The 22884-nt window shown below is 40.9% G+C and overlaps 1 protein-coding gene across 1 annotated transcript in view; it reads left to right on the plus strand.

Moving 5' to 3' along the window:
* Positions 1 to 7759: 7759 nt before the first annotated feature.
* Positions 7760 to 22884, plus strand: part of rau (RA domain-containing protein rau) — a 204691-nt gene continuing 189566 nt past the window's right edge. Inside the window, exons 1-2 of the mRNA XM_072303818.1 lie at positions 7760 to 8024; positions 15878 to 15904. The gene's annotated coding sequence lies outside the window, so the exon portion shown is untranslated. The remainder of the gene's footprint in view (positions 8025 to 15877; positions 15905 to 22884) is intronic.

Raw genomic sequence — 22884 nt, forward strand, 5'->3', positions numbered from 1 at the left:
ACTAGCACGAAAGTCACCAAAACAACTCTAATGAGTAATAGTGCTAGAAGGAGGTGGGAGAGTTATCAGCTCAGGCTGATGCATAGAAATACTAAAGTATTTTACCAATATATTTAGCAGTGTATACGGATCATTATATATTTTTACTTTCCAATATCTTTATATGGTTAGTTAAAAAAAAAAAAAAACTAAATTTTCTCATGTACAAAAATTAAGAGTTCAATAACATGAAAATGAAATTTTGAAATTAAATTTAAATAATAAATAAAATCCCTGGTAAAAGGATGAATAGGTGTTTGAGGTTTTACTGCTGATTTGCTTCGATTTCCCCGCAGGACAGTGTGGACCCAGCTTTATTCTATGATCCTGTAACTTACAGTATTTGGGCCACAGTATTAGGGTTTTAATTATATTTACTTAGATAAGTAAATGTCATTAGGGCATACACCATCAACATACATTAGATTAGAATAGTACTTTTCTTCCAAAGTGATTTCGCATTTCTGGCACATAGAGATACACTCCCTGAGGATTGTGGCGTCTGAGTCTCGCAGCGGCTTTCAGAAACTAAGAGCTAAGAGAACAATAACAGGAAAAAAGAAAAAAAAGAAGGATAATAAACAAGAATTTAAACAGAATATATTGAGTGTCTAAGTATTTTTGTAATTATGCATCATAACTGAATCAGCTCATGCGAAAACTGCTTATTTTTATTTTTTCTAATCTTGTGAAAAGTGTAAAAAACTGTACTTTTAATGGCGGTTGTTGCTCTCATTGTCTGGCCGAAATCGCCGCACTGTGTGCGGGCAGAGACGAAACAGTCAGTGAGAGTAATTGAACTTGTAATTGGACTACATTTTGCAATTTGGAACTACAATTTCTGGCTCATCTGTAGAAACACTTATGTGCAGAAGGAAACTAACTGTACGTATGTTGTTTCTAAACTGAGCCAGAAAATTATACTTCCAAATTGCAAAATGCAGTCCAATTTAAGAATGCGCAAAAGCTAACCCTTGAACCGCAAGAAGTCTTAAAAACCAGGATGCTTCAAAAATGAAAAAGAAAAGGAAATTAGCAGTGTTCTCAAGAGCTGACTCACTTTAAATGGGGCATATTTATATTATTTGATTAATTCTATGAATTATTTTCGAAAATTTATGAAATTATTTGTTGTATTTCCCCGCATTTACTTCTGCACCGATTAGAACCGGTATTTTCTTGATTTCTCACGGACTTCCTAAAGCTTGGTATTATGCATAACTGCTCGTGTTGCGTTTGGATCCTGACTGACATCGGAGTGCTATAGTTTTACAATGTAAAATCCCTCTCTGTGAACCCAAACAACTTGGGATTCAGAGATAAAAACAATTTTATCCAAAAGGTTTATTGCTATTAGTAACGGTGGGGTAGATGAACGATGATAATTCTGGATTGCAGAAACATACAATCTGCATTCACTAGGTGGCCCTGGCCCATTACCGCCCTGATCTTTATGTAAAATCCAGAAACCCAACTTTTTCTTGCCGTGAAAGTCATTGTAGTTTCTCCGAATTTTGATCCTTTTTTCCTCGCATCTTTTCTTGGTGAGAAGCGCTTTGGCTCTCGAGCAGTCCCATCTCTCAGTAGCCTTATCACGGCAGTTGTTACTTGCTCTTGGAGCCGGGGGAATTTTTTGTCCTATAAACATTATTGGTGGGTAGGTGACCTCTTCACAATTTAGTTGTCAAGTTAGCAACAGTATTTTTAGAGCTAGGTATCTACCGTTATCGCGGCTTTTTATCGATTTAATTTTTTCATTTTTCCTTGATCAAAGGAGGCACTTATTCCCCCCTCGGTGCATAAAGAAAGTCGCTAGTGGTTGCGCGCTCTGATGATCACCTGGAACTCAACTTTCTCGCTTCTCTTTTTTTTCATGTCCACATGTGTCTTGTCGCACATCACTGTAGCAATAGATCAAAAGCCAATATAATGGGAAAATAAGCTTTTTTCTGAAGCTCCATTGCAGAGATCTTTTTAAAAGTTCACTTGAGTCCTTGTGTCGTAGTTTTTATTTTATACCCGCGCGGTGGAATAGCCAGAAATTTTTCATTGGAAGGGGGAAGTTTATAAATTCAAACTCTCTGACGGGGAGAGGGGGGTTCCTAGTACTCTCAGTACCCCCTCCCCCGTAGTACTGTAATGCCTCATTATTTCATGTCGTTGTGAAAGTTCAAGTAGCTATAATGCTGATCTCTCATTCAATATTTCAGTTTTGTTTTTATCATAGTTATCTTTTCGAATCCTATTGATGCCCTGTCCCCATGATTTGTAATTCTAATTCTAGGGAGTAAAATCGCTCAAAAATGTTACTCTTGATTCGTGAAATGGATAAAATTATCATTGAAGCTCCCGATTAAAAAACCAACGCAATTTTTCGCTCGAGCTATCTGAGAGAACGTTTTCAGATTATCAGTATTCACATTAATTTAGGTTTCTAACTTAATTTTTGCAACTAGTCGTGCTTTTTTATAAATTTGCGGTTTTCTTTTCTTTCTCCTTAATATTTTTCTAACAAACAAATTTTAAACAACTTCCTTAGCTAATGCATCTGAAAGAAGTAGGTTCTCGGATGCGCTCTCTTCGTACGGAAACAGTGTTAACAGAAGCAAAAACATACATTTGACTGACGTAATGTAAACTTGCGTGCCTGAAACTCCGATATATGACATCACTACCGACTGTTCTTCTTTCTTCCTATGTACATCTTCTGCAGTAGTAGTAAAAGCAGCAGCAGTAGTAGTAGTAGTAATAATAGTAGTAGTAGTATAGTAGTTAGTTTTTTTTTTTTTTTTTTTTTTTTTTTTTAAGAGGTGCCTTAGCAACTTCGGCCACTCACACCTCTGTAATTGAAATATTAATGAGTTAAGTCATAATTGAAAGTTAATTTTTGAGTTACTTGAAATAGAAGTAAAAATTAAAAATGTATTTCAGCATTTGAGCATCAACTTGAAGAAAATCTCGAGGGTGAGTGCCTTTTAGAGGGAGGGTGCAGAGGTTAGAAGAGCTGATTACACACGTCCCAAATGGGAGTCGAGACGATGAGGGACTTGTCGTCTCGGTCCCCATTTGGGACTTGTGCAATCGGCGTATGTGCTCAGGTCAAACTCACAGCGTGGAGCTCCGTTTCCACGATCAAATTGAGCCCACAGTTCCACCGGTGATCAATTTTGATGGGCTCAATTTGATGGTGGAAACCGGGCTCCGCACTGTGATTTTGACCCGAGCTTAAGGTGATTCGATGGACGCCATATTTTGTGTCAGAACGGCATGCGATATATCGCATCAATTGGCTCCATTTTTCAGATACTCGTCATTTTTCTCCAATTTTGAGATCGCAATTCTGTTGTCAGGAGACTAAAGCACTCACTTACCAATTTTAACAAAGCAATTCAACGTAATAAAGGCGTCGTTTTTTCCGAGAGAAAATATCGCATTCGAGTGCCGTTTCGATATCAGTATCGAATGCGATGTTTTCTCTCTGAAAAAACCACGCCTTTATTACGTTGAATTTCTTTGTTAAAATTGGTAAGTGAGTGCTTTAGTCTCCTGACAACAGAATTGCGATCTCAAAATTCGAGGAAAATGACGAGTAGCTGAAAAAATGGAACTAATTGATGCGATGTATCGCATGCCGTTCTGACACAAAATATGGCGTCCATCAAATCACCTTAAAGAGGTCCCGGAAGTTCCGTATCAGCCGCGACGTGCATTTCACAGCCGTGACGCACAACAACGACGACGGCCGTCAGTTTCGGTCATAGTGCTTCCTTACGGTCCGACGTCCGACGAACGGGTGGACACCCGCTGGACGCTCCGTCGACTGCTCTACCGTGATGACAGTGCCTCCGTATCAGCTTCACTCTCAGGCTGAGGCCTTTAGCCTCGGTTTGAAAGTGAAGTTGAGTTGGAGGCTCTGTCGTCCGACCGAGCACTCGTCGGAGCGCCCGGCGCGCGGTCGTCCGCCCGGTCGGCGAACGTCGTTGATGTCCGACGAGCGGGTGGACACCCGCTGGACGCTCCGTCGACTGCTCTACCGTGATGATAGTGCTTCCGTATCAGCTTCACTTTCAGGCTGAGGCCTTTAACCTCGGCCTGAAAGTGAAGTTGAGTTGGAGGCTCTGTCGTCCGACCGAGCACTCGTCGGAGCGCCCGGCGCGCGGTCGTCCATCCGGTCGGCGGACGTCTTGTACCGTCTGGGGGCGCTAGAGGAGCGATCTGCAGACACCGCCCCGGCCGCACGTCTACCCCGGTGGATGGTTGCGGGCACCATGGAGGTGCCCTTTTACCCTTGGTCGGTGACCTCGGGATTGGCTCCCGATGCCTAGGCTGGGCATGCTCACCAGTCTCCTCTTCCTCTATTTCTTTCTTTCTTTCTCTCCCTCCCACCTTTCCTTCCTCTCCTTCCACTCCTTCCTCTCCTTATATTCTTTTTGACTGTTGGACTGATTGACTGATTTGTACGCTGATTGACTGATTTGCATGCGGGATTGACTGAGTTGTATACTGATTGACTGATTTGCACGCGGGATTGACTGATTTGCATGCGGGATTGACTGATTTGTATGCGGGATTGATTGAAGTCCTACAAACCACGCGAACTCACTCTCAGTTCCGGTTCTCCATCCCTCTTCTGAGGCAACATCCACGAAGAAGGGATCAACATTCACTTAAATTAAATATAAATTTAAAAAAAAAAAAAAAAAAAAAAAAAAAAAAAAAAAAAAAAAAAAAAAAAAAAAAAAAAAAAACACGGTGGAGTTTTTGCAAGTGTCACGGATTTGCGTTTCAAGTACTTCAACTTTCTCATTCGTAAAATTTCGTGAAAAACACGATGGTGCCATTGGTTTTCTCTGAAATCAATTCCGAAGCTCAAAAATGCTCTCAGAGTTCAGTTTGTAATGGAGAGGATATTCCACGCAACGTTGAGAGTCCATTTATTCTACACCCAGTAAAATTTTCCATGCAAAGATAGGGAGCAAATTCATTAGCAGAATTGCCGTGGTTACAACTTCGGAGTCTCCAAATAAAGTGGCAAACCTTCTAATGTATTTGCTCCCTATCTTTGCATGGAAAATTTAACTGGATATAAAGGTAGACTCTGAGGGCAGTGTTAAACATGCCCTCCATTACGGCCTTAACTTTGAGAGCTTTTTTTCAGCTTGGAAATCGATTTTAGAGAAAACTAGTGGCACCATCGTGTTTCGAGCGAAATATTACTTAGGAATAAGTTCTTCAGTCGCAAATCCCTAACACGTACAAGAGCTCCATTTCTCAGGTGTTTCTACATTTTCTTCTTTAGTAGTTTATTAAATTAGCTAACCTTTTGTTCAGTTAGTTCTTGAGTAGTACCGTTCATTTTCTTTCCTGATTTCTTCATCTAATTAAATAATATATTCTGCTTTTCTCCATCTAATTAATGCATCTTTCCTGCTTTTCTCTATCTAATTAATGCATGTTTCCTGCTTTCCTCTATCTAATTGATGCATGTTTCCTGCTTTTCTCTATCTAATTAATGCATCTTTCCTGATTTTCTCTATCTAATTAATTAATATCTGCTGCTTTTCCCTATGTAATTAATAATATCTTCTGCTTTTCTCTGTCTAATTAATTAATCTGTTCTGCTTTTTTCTATGTAAATACTATTCGAATCTTGTGCCATTCTCAATCCCTCCCTCCTGTTCCCGATTTCAAGATGATGATCGTCGAATTTCAACCATAGCCGTGGGATTACAGCTACGCAACTTGCTGTTTTCCGTGAATGACGCCTTTCCCGAGCTTAGCTAGATTGATGCGTCAGTGTTTTCATAGTCACAATTCATTCTATGCATCTAACACACCTTTTTTACGGAAATTCAGATTCACAATAATGGAAACACTTGCGTAGATCACAGGCCATAAGGTAAAGGAACGCCCCACCACCCTGCTTCAGATCACAGATAAGACTGAGAGAATGTGGGACATGAAGAACTGTAACATCCTCCCCCATCGTTCCTTCTGTCACACTAGAAAAATTAAAATCATCTTGTTACTCAAAATGCTCATTCACGCGAAAGGAGTTGAAGAAATAAATCAGAGAGAAGAAGCAGCAGAAGGAGGACGCAATAGGCAGCAGCAACAGTAGTCACAGCAGCTGCTAAAATTCCTTGATTTGAGAAAATTAGCAAACTGGCGATCGGACTCAAAAATTAGTAATGGCAGCAGGAGAGGAAGACGTATTCGCAGTTCGTAGCAGACAGAGAAGAATCAGCAGCAGAATTACTAATAACAGCAGTAATTGCTGTTCTCTAACACAAGAATTATTTTTCTCAGCGTAACGACCAACTGTCACGGAAACAGTTGTTTTTGTTGCGAGTTATGTATGCAATTCTTCTTAGTGAGAAAATCAGGGCTGCCGACTCGTGAGTAATTTAAGCATTGACGAGTTAAATGGGTGTAATGTTAGTAGTTTGAGAGTAATCCAATGATCTGTGAATAATTCAAGAATAATTCTCCACCGTGGTGTCTCACGGTGTGATGAGCGATCGATGGAGTCATAATCGCTCCTAAAAGAATTCATATCTCGCACGATTTGCGAGCACTGAGTGTGTAAAATTGAGAAACAGTGAGCAACATTTGAGTAAAATCGAGAAACAGTGAGCAAAATGTGAGTAAAATCGAGAAATAGCGAGCCAAATGTGGGTAAAATGTGAGTGAAATCGAGAAACTGTTAGTACAGAGTGAGTAAAATCAAGAACAGAGAATGAAGAGCGAGTAAAATCGAGAACAGAGTGAAAAGGGGAAGTAAAATCGAGACCCAGTGAGTGAACAGAGAACAAAATCGAGAAACATTGAGCGATAAGTGAGTCAAATGAAGAACTGTGAATCGTAGTGAGAAAAATGGAGAACGATGAGTAGCAAGTGAGAAAATGTATAACGATGCGTAACAAGTGAGTGAGGAATATGGGAAACGTAAGAGTTTCGGCAGCCCTGATAAAGATGTACATCCCAGGGTGAATAGCTCTTGATAAGTCGTTGAAAACGTGGGAAAGTCAGGGATATTCGCCCAACACTGAAAAGTCAGTGAGTTTCACTGCGGAACTTCGAAATTCTTTCCTCCAGTCCAGTACTTACCTTACATGCCGACGAAGATCAAATCCCGCCTTTAAGTCCTTGAATTTTAGATTTAAGAAAGTACGGCAGTGAAGACACTTTTCAGTATGCCCCGATAAATCCGAGTTGGAGGGGGGGGGGGCAGAAACATTCTAGCTTCTTGTAGTATTCCTTGAAATAGTTGTCGAATCTTCAGTCCTCATTGATGCAGTACTTAAATTTGATGTCCAAACATGAAACTTGGCAGCAAATATTGTTGGTAGGTTTTCTTATGTACAATCACGGATTTTCGCTTCGAAATCAAAATCTCACGTCAAGTCGAACGATGAATTATAAGCGCTGATGCGGCTAATGGCTAGCATCCACGGTACTGGTTTAACGTTAAACTATTCAATTTATGTGTTATGAGGTATACAAAAACGAAGCATACGTTAATTATGTGGGACTTATAAAGCAAGCAAATAAATCAAAACATAAATAATTGGAAATTATTACATCTGTATCTGTAAGTTAATATATCGGAGCTGGAAGAACATGCATTAATTATGCTTAGTTTCTTCCCCTTTTTCGTTTTTTGACTATCCACAAGAAACTTTTCTCGTGGTTGTATTATTCTGGTTTCAAGATACGCCGTTTATTATCATTATCATCATTTTATTTTCATGATTTTTCCTATCTTGTTTTCATGTCATGTATTATTGTAAACGCCTTATCTGAGCAGAATTGAAGTAAGTTAACCACACATGATTCAATTCCTGGTGAATCTGGAATTTTTTTAACTATTTCTATCTTTACGATATTTGGCCAATTTTTTAGTGCGCAGTGCAATTCCAGTGAAAGTGTGGTGTCGTGAGTGCTTACAGCTTGGCGTCGGGCAATTTCATCTCTCTATTCTGGTACGTATCTAATTGTTCTTTCTTTCTTGTCATTAAATTTTATCCATTTTCCCTCTGTAGTCGACAATTTTTGCAGGATACAACATGGATCAGTAGCGTTGGACAGAATAGTATTTTGATGGTTTCAGCTTATTTATCAGCAAAAATGGTCAAAGTTCTTCCTTTCTTGTCTTCAAATGTTATCCATTTTCCCTCTTCAGTTGACACTTGTCGCAGGATACAATAAGGGCAGGCCTGCCACATCCCAGCTCGGGCCGTGGTTATTCACATTTTGCGAAAGTTTTAGGGTGAATTTTTCACTTTTCCTTACGAGACAAAGGCAATAGGTGAATTCGAAGAGGTGTGTTGCGGGCGACAGAGGCCCCGGTACCAGGGACCCAATCCCCCCCCCCCCTCCCCTTGTGGCGGGCCTGAATAAGGGTTCAGTTGCGTTAGACAGAATCGTATTTTGATGATTTCAGCTTATTCAACAGCAAACATGGACACATTTTGTCCAGTAGCCAATTTTTTACGTCCAGTATCAACAGGAATATCACCCATGAAGAAACATGGTGTAAAATAACATTATCCATTGCGCAAGTGCATTCAGTCATAAAATAATAGGCAAATAAATTGCGAGGGAGAAAAACCCAGTAACCAGTACGAATGTGTATGTATATCACTCTCTATGAAATCAAAAGGGAAATGCAATCATGATACGCATCAACGCGCGCGGTGTATGACGTCCAATGTTCAAAACTCACAGGCACCAACGCGTCAAATGCGCCTAAGAAATCGGTCATGGCGCCTAAATAATGAAGGCTCTACGCCAACGTGGCCCCTAAAAAATTACACCCCCCCCCCCCCCAAAAAAAAAATCCTAATTCTTCTGTTTGGTGATTTGTCGAAATTTCCCCCAAGTTACAGCTACTAGTTCTGTAACTAAAGCACCTTGCGTCTAACTTCTCACTAAATGCGCTGTGATATATAGACAACACGTAAATTTGACCCCTAAAAAATCTTCAATGGCCCCTAAAAATCAAGCTTGATGCGCCACATGGCTCCTGAAACTCAGAGGCCAGTTTCGAACACTGATGACGTCTTACACCGTATTCTCCGATGGGCGATATCTGTTAATAATGAACGTAGAAACATGGTGTTCGAAAAGATCTTAACTCGGGTTTTGCTAATCTCTAAGCTGAAACTAACAACATGCGATTCTGTGACTAAGGTAACTGACCCGTTGGTATAATTCCTTAACAGTGTTCGAAACTCACCTTTGAGTTTCAGGGGCCATGTGGTCCATGAAGCTCGATTTTTAAGTACAATCGAACATTTTTAGGGGCCAAATTGACTTTTTGCCCATGTATCACGGCGCATTTAGTGAAAAGTCAGAATCCGCTGCCGAGCGTCGAAATTTAAAAAAATCACCCAACAGAATAATTAGGATTTTTTGAGAGGGGGGGGGGGGGGGGGGGAACATTCAAGGAACCACGTTGGCGCATATCCCTCATTTCTTAGGCGCATTTGGCGCGTTGGCGCCTGTAAGTCTCGTAAATATCGGAACAGCAGCGTTCGTATGTGATGTGGTATCACGCCGCTTTGAAGGAAACTTCTCTTTTCGGACTCCGGAGTAGGTACGTGATGTGTCGCACGGAAATGAAGGGAAGTATTGGCGTTCCACCTGTCACACATTACTGACGTTTATGAGTGTATGCATTATGCTCCCAACGCTCAATTCTGAAATCAAGCGCGTAAATATCGGAACAGCAGTGTTTTTAAGTGATGTGGTATCACGCCGCTTTGAAGGAGAATTTACCTTTTCACCTGTCTCGAATTACTAATATTATAAATGTAGGGCCCACATTGTAGGTATGATGCGCAACTTTACTTGAACTCTGGCTTTGGTATGGTTTGTGATATCACGCCGCTTTGACGGAAAATTTTAAGCCTCCCACCCGTCTCAAATTACTGAGGCTATGAATGTAGGCAGTATGCATAGTTGAACGCGTTGTTCAACTATCAGAACTACGCCGCACTATGGTCCACAGACTGGATTTAACGGAACTTTATTCGAAAATGCACTGCACTGAGAAAAAGCTATGGTTTATAAACCTATTAGTGGTAAATATGGAACACCTATAATAGTCGTAAATAAACTAATGATTCTCGGTCTGTGAACCATACTAAGGTCTCTGTACCTAATTAAGGTACAGAGACCATAACTAAGGTATATGTGCTATTATTATATGTAGAGGTACTACTATTAGTGGTGTTCCATATTTACCTCTAATAGGTTTATAAGCCATAGTTTTTTCTCAGTGTGCACCGCCATAAAAGGTGTTGGATCTTATGATTTTTGGGTCGCTGATTTCATTTTACATCTTAGTTAAACAAAATATTAACATCCTGACCGAGAGACTTAACTTCAAATGTAATTTCTGGCGCTTTTCAGATTGAAGATTTTTTCCACCCTATTTTGACATGTATAAAAATAATAACAAAAATGTCTGTCGGTCGAGATTAGGTTATTCTTATGTATTTTTAGGCGGTAAATCCGAATATGACCTCCGTTTTTGTCCATTACTTTTCAATTTTTCGGAAAAACCGATTTTACCCGGAAAAGCTCGTTCTCCAAGGAAAATTGAATTTTCCGGGATAATGAGGGATGATAGGAAAAATCTAAGGCCATATTCGGGTTTAGCAAGTCAGAATGCATAAGAATCAATGTATCGCACATCGAGATCATTTTTAAAATGTATTTTTAACACACTTAGAGTCCGGAAAAGGTTTTACCCAAAAGGCTCGGGAAAATCGGCATTATCGGAGAACTGGAGTGTGATAAAAAAAACCTAGGTCATATTCGGATTTAGCAGCTTAATATACATAACAGAATCTCTTTACCGCGGGTCCACTATAATTTATCAACATGAATTGCAATTATGGCAAAAATACGTCAAATTTGCTCATTTTCCCGGGAAAAAGTCGCTTTTTCGGAAAAGCGAGAGGTTATAAGAAAAAACCAAGGTCATTTTCGGACTCAGTAGATCAAAATATATCGAAATACTTTCATTTTGTACCGATAAAAAATTTAACAGTCGCAAAAACGCCAAAAATGCATGGAATATTCCACATTTTGATGCACGGAGGTGCACTCCGAAAAAAATTCATTTCGACCATTAGGCGACAAAAGGCGACATTTAAATTGGCCTCATTTTAAACTTGAGGATATGTAGAACAAGATTTTTCAATCCGCAAAGCATTAACTAGAATTAAAAAAAAGTTGGAGCTTCCTAAAAATTACGAATTTCACTGATTTCTATCATTTTTTGGCGTATGTTTGCAGCGTTAAAAAGCATACAAATTTCAGTTCAAAATTAATGAAACTGGGTGAAAAGGAAGTCACTTGCCACCAGGTGGAACCATGTTGCCCAAAAATTTACATAGATGATGCGTAACTCGGTAAAATAAACACCTTGTAACGCACCACCGAATGCGGCCCACAATCAGCTAATGAAGACCTGTCGCGCGCTCTGTTGTTAGGGTCCGTCACAATCTTATAAATCATTATCAGTCGATGAAAACTTAGGTGACGATCCATGGGTGTATGTATGATAAAACTGTAGTGCCAAACTTTAATTTTTCCCACCTTCAAAATTTGACTAAAGTTCCGTTAAATAGGGTCTGTGGACCATAGTGCGCCGTTGGAATGATATGTGGTGTCACGCCGCTCTGCAGGCAAATCTTGGGTTTTACCTGTCTCGAATTGCTGACATTCATGATGAAGCGTATTTTATTGCAAGTGGATATGCATCCAAAATCGGCGACGGAAGGGTTTCCCTTATTTTACTTCTCGTATCCAGTGCCCTATCCAGTTTCCAGTGTGATAATGAGTCATGTGAAAGGGGGGGGGGGTAGTAATTTGATAATTGATCTGATAGAAATATATAAAGTAAAAGCGCATACATACATTGCGGTGAATATCACGTTATTTCTCATTTTTCTTGCCAAATTTCTAGAAAAAAGCGCATTTTGTGCGATGGCGAGATGAAAATCGCCTAATTTCTCAGGATCTTATGAATCCGTTGGAAATATCGCGTACTTTGCACAACATTGTAAGTTTGCGCAACATTGCTGTAAGTCAATTGAGAAAGGCCATTGAGTGGTATCACGCGAAATTGAAGGAGATTCATAGAGTTTCTCCTAACTGAATTTACTACGGTTATGAAAATTATGCCCGCGTCGGTATTAAATTCGCGTATTTTCGCGTATTTAAAATTGTGGGATCTTCAATGTTTTTCAACTGCTGTACAATTTTCATACACGCCGCGATATTGCGGTGATTCTCGCGTCATCTCTCATCTCCTCTCGCAAAGTTGCAAAAAAAAAAAAAAAAAAAAAAAAAAAAAAAAAAAAAAAAAAAAAAAAAAACCCCGCATCCCGCGCGACACCGAGATGAAGAACGCGTAATTATGTAGAATCTCACGGATCTGTCGGAAATGTGACGTGCTTGACGCCGTATTAAGGTGAAACGCGCGTAATTTGTTACTATTTAACACGCAGAAATCCAGCGAGCAACTATTGGAACTCCGGAGTAGGAATGTGACAGTGGCGTGGCGTGAATTTGGATGTATCGCTTGCTCTGCCATTTAAACCTTTGAAATAGGATCGATAAACAAGGTGTTCGCACACCTCAATAATCGATTTTTTACTGTAGCTACATATGGGGAGATATCGATAATCGATCATTTACGCCACGCCACTGGAATGTGATATCACGCGAAATGGAAGGAGAATCTTAGCTTTTCGCCTATCTCAAACCAATAATGTTAACGAATGTAGTTACACAGCTCGCATCGTTGAATGCGAAAATTAATTGCACACGAAAGCGGGATACGCAGTTGTATGTGGTGTGGTATCTCGCGAAAATGAAGGTGATCGTGAGCCTGTCACGTATCTCTTTTTTTTTTTTTTTTTTTTTTTTTTTTTTTTTTTTTTTTTATTAGTATCAAGCGAGCTTTCACAATGAAAATATACACTTTGTTTCTAAAGAATAAGTAAAAGTGAAAATACAAACAACCGAGAAGTAGTGAAAATACAAACAACCGAGAAGTGTCACGTATCTCTAATCCTAATCACTGACGTTTGTGGTGAGTGCAGACGCAGGCATTCCTCTCTCATCGTTCAATGGAATTGGGACTCCGGAGTAGGTAATCGGTGTGGTATCACGCGGAAATGAAGGATAATCTTAGCTTTAAAAAGTTTGGTCGTCGCGAAAATATCCTCGAATAAACTAGTGATACATTCCTAGCTCCGGATTCTTAGGCAGAGATAATGGCATGAGAGCATTGATTTCTCGTTATTTTCCGACTAGTTACATTGACTTTATTATTAATAGCGCCTTCTTAAATTCTCGGGTCGAACTTTCAAAAATTTTCATACGCGCGAAAATATGATTGGAATAAGAACTCAAAATTCGGCGCTGCGGATGCTCATCCGAGACAAGTGGTTGAGAGAATCAATTTTTCATTATTTTCCGATCAGTCGTATCGACGCCGCCTTTATAGCGCGTTTTTAACATTACCGGATCGAACTTTCAAAATATTCAGTGGCGCGAAAATATGCTTGGAGCGAGAACTCGAGATAAATGACAAGCGAGCTTTTAATTTCCTTACCTATTATTTTTCAACCAGTTGCATCGGCTCCATCACTTTTAGCACATCCTAATTTTCTTGAATGGAGTTTTCAAAATTTTCCATTGGCGCGAAAATATTCATGAAAAGCTATTGAAAAATCCGAGCTTCAGATTCTCGGCTGGAAAAACCGGCATGGGAACATGGATTTTCCGTTTTTTCCGACCAAATGCATGACCCTTATCATTTATGGCGCATTTTAATTTTCTCGGATCGAAGTTTCGAAAATCCCGTAGGCGCGAAAGTATTCGTGAAGAACAAAACCGAATGCTCCAGAATCTCAGCCGGTAAAAGTGGCAAGATGGGAAAAACATCGAAAATTCCCGCAGCAGGTGGTCATCCAACACAAATGGAAGAGAGAATGGATTTTTCTTTCTTCTCTCATTTCCGACCATTTTCACGGGCTTCATTTTTTACAGCACATTTCCAACATTCCCGGATCGCAATTGTAAAAATTGCCAAAGGCGAGGAAATATCCTTTGGGAAGCTACACAGAAAAATCCGAGCTTCCAGATTCTCGGCCAATGAAACTGGGATGGGAGCATGATGGATTTTCCGTTCGTTTTCCGGACCGGTTCTGTCTACTCCCAGCGCGTTTTTAACTTTCGTGGATCGATCTTTCAGGAATTCCGACAGGCGGGAAAGTATTCTTGAAAAAACTAACTCATAATCCTGAGTTCCATATTCTCGGCCGGGGATCGGCGCATAGACTTTTCATCTCTCTGACCGGTTGCATGATTTCGTTTTTTCATTTTCATTTTTTTTTCGTCATTTTATGCGTTTCTCATTTTCGCGGATTGAAATGTCAAAAATGTCAACGCGCACGAAAATATCCCGGGGGCAAAACCTCTCAGTGGTTATTCACTATTCGGTATATAGTGTGAAACGCATTGTCTGAAATCGTCCATCGCGGTAGTCGATTTCGTGGTTTTTTTCATCAGTGCCGTATTGGCTTCATCCGTGTTTTATAAAAGCAACCAGTGCAAACGTTTTTATTGATTAATGAAACAAGAGTACGTAACCAAGGTATGGCACTCAGTGGCGTGGCGTGCCCTGCGATATATCGATTGATCGGCCATTTAAATATATGGAAAAGTATCAATCAACAGGGTGTTCGCAGCGAACACCTTAATAATCGATTATTTACCACTGCTTCAAATGGGGAAATATCGATAGATAGCAAAGCACGCCACGCCACTGGCAATATTACGGTGGATGACGTCTTACGCCGTGTTTTTTGATGAGGCTTCGTCCCCGTTGGAACTAGATGTTCGGATTTTTGTTTTAAATTTCAGGAGCATAAACCATCAAAACCCGATTCAATTTTTAGCGCAATTGTCCCATCCTCATTGCTTTGCTTATGGATGCATACTTTGAACTGCCGTTTAAACTCACCGCGGAAGCCAACATAGCGTCCGGATATTGGTATATCCTTGGCGTACCACCGCGATTTCTTCTGCTACCGGGCGATGCCTCTGCCGCGATCCATGGTTTGTGCAGCCATGCAATGGTAGCAACTGTGGACCATAAATTGCGATAGAGGGGTAGAAAGTGACAACACGGTAGAAGTTACATTATCGGACGTCATGGTAGCTTTCTGGGGGATGTGCGTGCAAATGTGAGCCCAACATACACGAAGAGAAAAACTTTGTGCGCGGGACCCGAAGTTGAGGTCATATGGATCTCTGAAGTTTCGGATCACGTATCTAAAAACTTGAAGTCCAGCTGCCGAAGTTCGGGTCAGACATCTGAAGTGCCTCGATATATATCGAAGGGTTCGGGTCACATATCTGAAGTACTCCGGTGCATACCAAAGTGCCTCAATGTCTGACCCGAACTTCGGCAGTTCGATCTCAAGTTTTCGGATGCGTGATCAGAAAACTTCAGAGATCCATATGACCTCAACTGCGGGTCCCATGCAGACGTTTTTTTCTTCGTGCACGCTAAGTCGAACTCGTTTTTCGTGGTTTACTATCATTTAACAAAATCAGGGAAAATTACTGTATATTTATTTATTATGTATAAACGGCCTTTCCCTTTCTATTTCCCAGAAGTACAGCAATTTAAAATTGCCGAATAATCCCATATTGCGTGTGTCCTTTACATATAATTAACTACAAGTATCCTTTCTCATTTCAATGCAACGTGTGATATTAATGACCTCCTTTTCTCGTATTTCAGGATTGATAGCTGCGAGACTCTCATAAGGTATGTAATTTTAATTTTCTGCATCAGCTTAAATTAAGATGAAAAAAAAAAAATTGGGCGGCAAATTTTAGCTAATTTTTCGACGTTCTATCAATTTTCGTTCAAAACTTACAACAACTTTTCAATTAGTTTAGGGACGCGCGGTAGATAGTTAATAGCACATGATTCAGGATATGCGGGTTGATCAGAGGGTCGTCTAAATGAGGAATGATTCCCCGTTGGTGATTTAGCCTTCAATTAGCGAGAATGCTTCCCACGAATCATGAAATGGGAAGCGGGAGGGGCATAGTCAATGTGGGAAGGTTCTCCGCCGGTTTTTTCGCCTTCAGTTAGCGGGAATACTTCCCGCGAAACATGCAAAGGGCTGTGGGCTCGGTGATACTGCAGTCAAAATGTGGGATGGTTCTCCGCCGGTGATATCGCCTTCAATCCGGGAGAATACCTTTCATCAACACATATGAAATGCGATGCGGCTTTGCCAAATTGTACGTAATTACAAGATTTCTCGATAACTCGATCGATTCACGTTTTCATTTTTCGATCGATTCATGTCGATCGAATCGACACCGTTTTTTTTAGCAATTTTTCGATCGAATCGGTGTCGATCGATTCATGTCGATCGATTCACGTTTTCATTTTTCGATCGATTCATGTCGATCGAATCCATACCCTCCAATTCTGCCAGGCTAAGGAAAAACGTCGTATGAACCTTCGGATGTTGTCAAATTTCCTTTGATAAAATACTGATTTACTGGGAAAGTTATGGATATTTTTCTTCTAATTTTTCAGACAGTCTATTGTTCGCACTTCGATCGTTCGGAACTTCGGCATTTTTGTAATTTTGAGATTAGACTTGCAATTTCTTCTACACATTACAGCGTCTTTACAGAGCTCCCATGCGGAATCGGAAAAAAACCAAAAACATCAGCCAGCGTATTAAGACTGAAGATACGGCAGAGTCGCTGACTCATTTCGCCAAAATCAGCCAGCGTATTAAGACTGAAGATACGGCAGAGTCGCTGACTCGTTTCGCCAAAATCAGCCAGCGTATTAAGACTGAAGATACGGCAGAGTCGCTGACTCGTTTCGGCAAAATCGTCACACTGAAAAAAAAATCTCGGTGTATTTACTAAGAAAAGGGTAAAATTACCAAGAATTCAGGGTTCTATTTGATCCCAGTTTTTTCTTGGTAAAAGTACCATTTATGGAATTGGTAATTTTACCGAGAAATCTCGGTAAAATGATTGACTTTCTCGGTAATTTTACTGATCCCCGGTAAAAACACCAATATTTTCTATGGACTGTGGTAGAATTACCGAGATAAAATGGCAAAGTTACCGGGAATTGATTACCAATAAAAGTGGTATTCTTACCCGAAAAAAACAGTAAAAATACCGGTGTTTAGGTAAGCTTACCAGTCAGTCTTGGTAAATTACCAATAATTGGTAAAAAAGTGGGATGGTAAAGGTACCAACGGACCTTGGTAAAAACGCCGAGAATTTTTTTTCAGTGCAGTTAGGCGGTACTCTTACTTAGCCCTCGATTTGTTAAGTTGTATCTTTGAATCGAAGGGATTGGACAACAAAGGCTCATAAGTGCAGTAGTTGTCGCTATATCGAAAAATACGTGTTTGAAGTGTCGAAATTACATGGCTCCTTATGGCGGAAAGAAAGTTCAAACTGACTTTTATGCTTAAAAATTGGAATTCGAGAGCGATTTTTTCACAGAATATGCATAAAGACCAGGTTTACTGAAAGCATTCATATATGTATCTCAATTTTTCCCAAAAATGCACTCTCAGGGCCTTGTCCTCCAAGCCCCTCCAATAAAGTTTGCTTGCAGACGTTCATTTGAACGTATTTCTATCAAACGGAACTATGTGCATTATGACGTGAGCCCTGTTGTGCGTGTATTCTTATGGGCCTCAGGGCTCATGTCTTAATACACATAGTTCCGTTTGATAGAAATACGTCCATTTGTCAAATTCTGACCCTTCCCGTACCAATATGAGTCAAGTTCACGGCGAATATTCGAGACTGAGGGATGGAAGTTCCGGGGAATCTTCTTATGCCCGCTGGAATTCAAAACGTCGCGAAGTCTGTGATAACTAGACACCTGAATAATAGGATTGGGGCGACAAGAATGGGAGGCACAGGTTTCTTGGTCAATTGGTCACATTGTCAAGCGGCACTATTGTCAGCAGGGCGATTATTGAAACTGATAGACAAAGCGATGGACAAAGATGACATAGGGGGTATAAAGCAATTCTATTGGTTGAAATGGGTGGTTCTCATCGACTAAGGGGGAAAATGATAGACTAACTGTCGGGTTTCTCGTGGGTTGCCGTTACTTAGTCGATTACCTACCTCCTTTGTCCATTGCAACAACCCGTTTCCACCAATAGGATCCCTCCAAATCCCTTTTGTCGTCTTTGTCTATCGCTTTATCTATCAATTTCAATAATCGGTCCGCAGGTCGGATTGTGCGAAAGGCGAATCCAGAGCCGAACACTGCCGTCCTGAGGAGAAACGCAGTATGGGCCTTTAGACGTTGCCAAATCTCCCCCGATATAATATTTATTTGTGAAGCAAGTTATGTATATTTTATCCTTGAAATTTTCACATCTCATGGATTAAATTGCCAACAAAAGTCTACCAAAAATGGAATAAAAGTATCCAGAATTTTCTCAGTGAATTCCGTTTTTATCGAAGGAAATGTGGCAACGTATGAAGGCCCATACGACATTTTTCCTTAGCACGGTAGAACACAGTGCCGCGCGGCCCAGCCGAGTCGTCTGTGAGTGAGAGCACCGTTGTCGAACCGCAGCATTAATTATTCTAAATCATTACAGAAACCTCTCGAACTTTTTGAAAGAAGAAAAACACCCTTTTTAACCAGTCGGGTCACTCTATTTTCCCTTTGTCCATAGATTTGCTTTCAATTTCAAGAACCAGCGATCAGAAGTAGGTCCTTTAGTCACTGTCTTCATCAACTTTCAAGTAGGTATAAAATTGCATGTCCACGCAATGAAGGAGAATCTCCTTTCCACTAACTCGGAGATTTGAACGCAGGAGCATGAAAGTTGGATGGAAAAAAACACGCGATACAACTATTTCAACTTCCAAGTAGATAAAATTGCATATCTACGGAATCAAGGAGAATCTCCTTTCCACCAACTCGGAGACTTAAACGCTGGAGTAGAAAAACAAGAAAAGTGGACATTTTGAAACTTTGAAATGTGTTTACTTTCTATTGTATGAGAAACGACTAATTATTAAGGTCCTCAGTAGAAAGGATTAGGCGATTTTACACGACACAACTAACCCGAAATTAGTGCTGTGCACTATCTTATTGCAACCGAGCATAAGACTTGTTGCAGTTGTGCTCCAACTTATTGGAGCTCTGCTCTAGTGCTCTACCTAGTTGCAGTCCTGTACCAATAAGTTGAGGTGCAAAAAATTAAAATTGAACATCAAAATTTGGAGTTTGACTTCAAAATTTCATGTCCGAACCCTCTGTTTGACTTGGTCTATACTGTGCGGCAGTGGTGTAGCGGCGCACAAAGGATCTGTAGAATCGATTGATCAATAGAAGAGATCGGACAAAATTTGGAAACTTCAAACGCTTATAACTTCATTTATGCAAAACTTTAAGGTTCTGAAAGTGGTTCCATTGGTTCTCTTGTGAAATTTTCCCCGGCCAGCACACCAAAATTTGCAATTTTAGTCAAAAATTTCATGTCCGACCTCTCTGTTTCACTCGGTTTACTGTGCGGCGGTGGAGCGGCGGCAGTGGCAAAGGACCTCTCGGCAGGAGTCAAATAGGTGCTCACGCGGATGAATGGGAGAAAAAACCCAAATCGGAACTTGAGGCTACGCGAGTCTGGGGATAGTAAAACTGCAGTGCTCCTCAAGAACCACATATTGGCACACGGTCTCCAATGGAGTTATGCGCTTCTTGTTTAGGACGGCGGAACAGCCCCCAGCGCGACGGAAACAGCACCCTGGCATCTCCACCCCGGCCGTAAGCCTCCCTTTCATGCGCCCCAATAGCGTGTTTCCGGTACTCAATCTGGATCCGCTACATACAGGGTGTTTCATTATGCATGCATATTTAGGGTCTATCACGTGCCTCCGAACAGGCTCTTCGGAAGCGTAGCTCGTGATTTCAACCAGTGGTGAGGTGTGAATAATCGATTATCGATATTTCCCCAAATGAAGCTATGGCAAAGAATCGATTATTAAGGTGTTCGTTGCGAACACCCTGTTTATCGATCTGTTTCCATTGCTTCAAATGGCAGATCATTTGATGTATCGCAAAGCACCCCACGCCACTGACTCCAACTCAGTGTTGTCATACTCAAGTGTTTGAAACTTAAGAGTCGAGGCTTTTGAGGGAAGAGCGTGGGAGTGAATGCTCTCTGCATACAGGGAGTTTTCGACCACCCGTGCCAGGCTTTTTTCTCGGTTGTTCCAGATCATACGAAGTCAGAGACAGTGTAGTTGAAGAGGGAATCGACCCCGGGGAATCCGAATTTCATGGTCCCGAAACTTACCCTACCTGGGGGGTTGCAGGGCAACAAAATTTAGATTCCTTAGCGTCGATTCTCTATTCGACCCGCGGTCTTCAGCTTCATCCGACTTGGAGTAACCGAGAGGAAAGCCTGGCCCGGGTGGTCGGAAACACCCTGTATGCAGAGCATTCACTCCCACGCCCTTTCCTCAAAAGCCTCGACTCTTAAGTTTCAAACACTTGAGTATGACAACACTGGTTGGAGTCAGTGGCGTGGGGTGCTTTGCGATAAATCGATTGATCTGCCATTTAAACCTATGGAAAAAGATCGATCAACAGGGTGTCTGCAACGAACAGCTTAATACTCGATTCTTTACCATAGCTTCAAATGGCGAGATATCGATAATCGACTGTTTATGAGTAATAAATTATGAGTTGCGCTTCCAGAGAGAGCGTCCAGAGGCACATTATATAGACCCTCGAGATGCAACTGTTATTTTCGGGGATTCATCATAACATTTCCCAGTAGGTAGCGCATAGGTGTAGCCAGAGTGATTTCCGGGTGTCTTATTCTGCCGTGCTAGGGAAAAACGCCGTATGAACATTCGAGAGTTGCCAAATTTCCTTCGATAAAATGTTTATTTTCAAAGAAAGTTATTAATATTATTTTGGAAATTCTCAGATTCTTTAGGTAAAATTGCGAACAAAATGGGCCTGTTGCAAACTTTTGCTAGAGCAAAAATAAGAGTTGTTTCTTGTAGATAATGCCTCAAAAATCGGTAAGTTTCCAAAAGCGCAAACGCCCAAAAGCGCAAACCCCAAAAGCGCAAAATGCAGATTTGCGCTTTTGGGGTGGTGGAAGAAGGGACTCCTTTGCGCAAATGGGTACTCTAAAATATGAAAAAAGGCCAATACATTAAGTTTAGAAATGTGATTGCAGTTTGACAACATGGCGTGGAGCGTCAGTGTTCCTCATAGGTACCCAAAATCAAAACACCGCAGCGGAGAGTGAAGGGCTAGCTGTTAACGGACATTATATTCAACTTGCCTACTGTATTCTACCCTCTAAAGAAATGAAGTGTTATCAAAACATGTGGAATTTTATATTAACTTTGACGGAGGGAAAATTCAATCCCTGAAAAATTTTATTGGACTTTGAATCTAGCGCGCACATAGCTTTTAAGAGCGTGTTTCCAAACGCAACAATCAGAGGCTGCCGCTTTCATTTGGGGCAGGCATGGCAAAGGAAATTATCGAAACTGGGTCTTCAAATGGAATACCGTGACGCGAAATCTCAAATCGGTGATTGGCTTAAGATGTTTTATGGATTGCCTTTTTTACCACCCGAATGGGTTCTTGATGGATACGTGATACTAAATAGCTGTTGTCCAAATGATCCTCGAGCACTAGATTTTAGTAAGTACATTTTGGACAACTACGTTTTACTATGCTCCTTTCCCCCCGAAATGTGGGCTGCGGCGCCTACATCAACGGATCCAAAGACGACAAATGGAGCCGAGTCGTTCAATGGCCATTTTAGAAAACATTTTTCGAGTGCCCACCCGAATATTCATATTTTTTCCGAAGAACTAAAAAAAGTACAGTCCGAATCATACGTCAATATGCGTTCGGTTACAAATCCGGCGAAAAGTGATGCAAAACAGTTACAAAAATTGGAGTATTTAGTTGAACGCTTCAGGGTCCTTCAATCAGAGCATGAACTCAAAGGGTTTATTACTGCAGAAACAATGAAGACATATTTAAAAAAAGCGGGCTGCAAGTTCTTAGCTGTCTCCTTTTAAATGCACAGGTAAGACGTTGCCACATTTTTTATCCTGAAATTTTATTCACCTTATGTTCAAAACAGGTAATTGCGCTTTTGGGGTGAGTCTCGGCGCTTCCTATTTGCGCTTTTGGACTACACATTAGCGCTTTTCGGGTTTGCGCTTATGGTCATTTGCGCTTTTGGGTAGTGTCCCAAAAATCACGATGAGCGCATCGGCAAAGTCTGAAATGCACTCATAACTTCACAATCTGCGTAAGAAATTTGCGTTTTTTTAAGCTTCCCGCTTCAAAAACGATACTACGGCACAGGTGAACATTTTGTTAGAGGAGTCGCTCCATCGTCGGCGATATTCATCATGGCCGACGCTTGCGCGCAGTTCCGCGCGTAATTCGAGGAGAGTTCAAGGTCAATCAATTCGGGCGTGGAAAATATGAACGTTAACACACCGATTGTTATCTGATCTAATCCAGTTCAGGTGTTATCTCGTCCCATCTAGAGTCCCTTTATACTGAGAGTCAAGACAATTCGGCTCATGGATGTCACAAACGGGAATAAAGATTACAGAAATCGAACGTTTTTCGTAATCTTTGATCGGCCCATTCTCGAATTCCTTTCTTCGTTCCTTCCCTCATTCCGTTTGTTCCTTGCCGAACCCGTAATTCCCCGGTTCATTCCAGATTAT

The sequence above is a fragment of the Bemisia tabaci genome, chromosome 8 (assembly GCF_918797505.1).
Source record: "Bemisia tabaci chromosome 8, PGI_BMITA_v3".
NCBI classification, from domain to species: Eukaryota; Metazoa; Arthropoda; class Insecta; order Hemiptera; family Aleyrodidae; genus Bemisia; species Bemisia tabaci.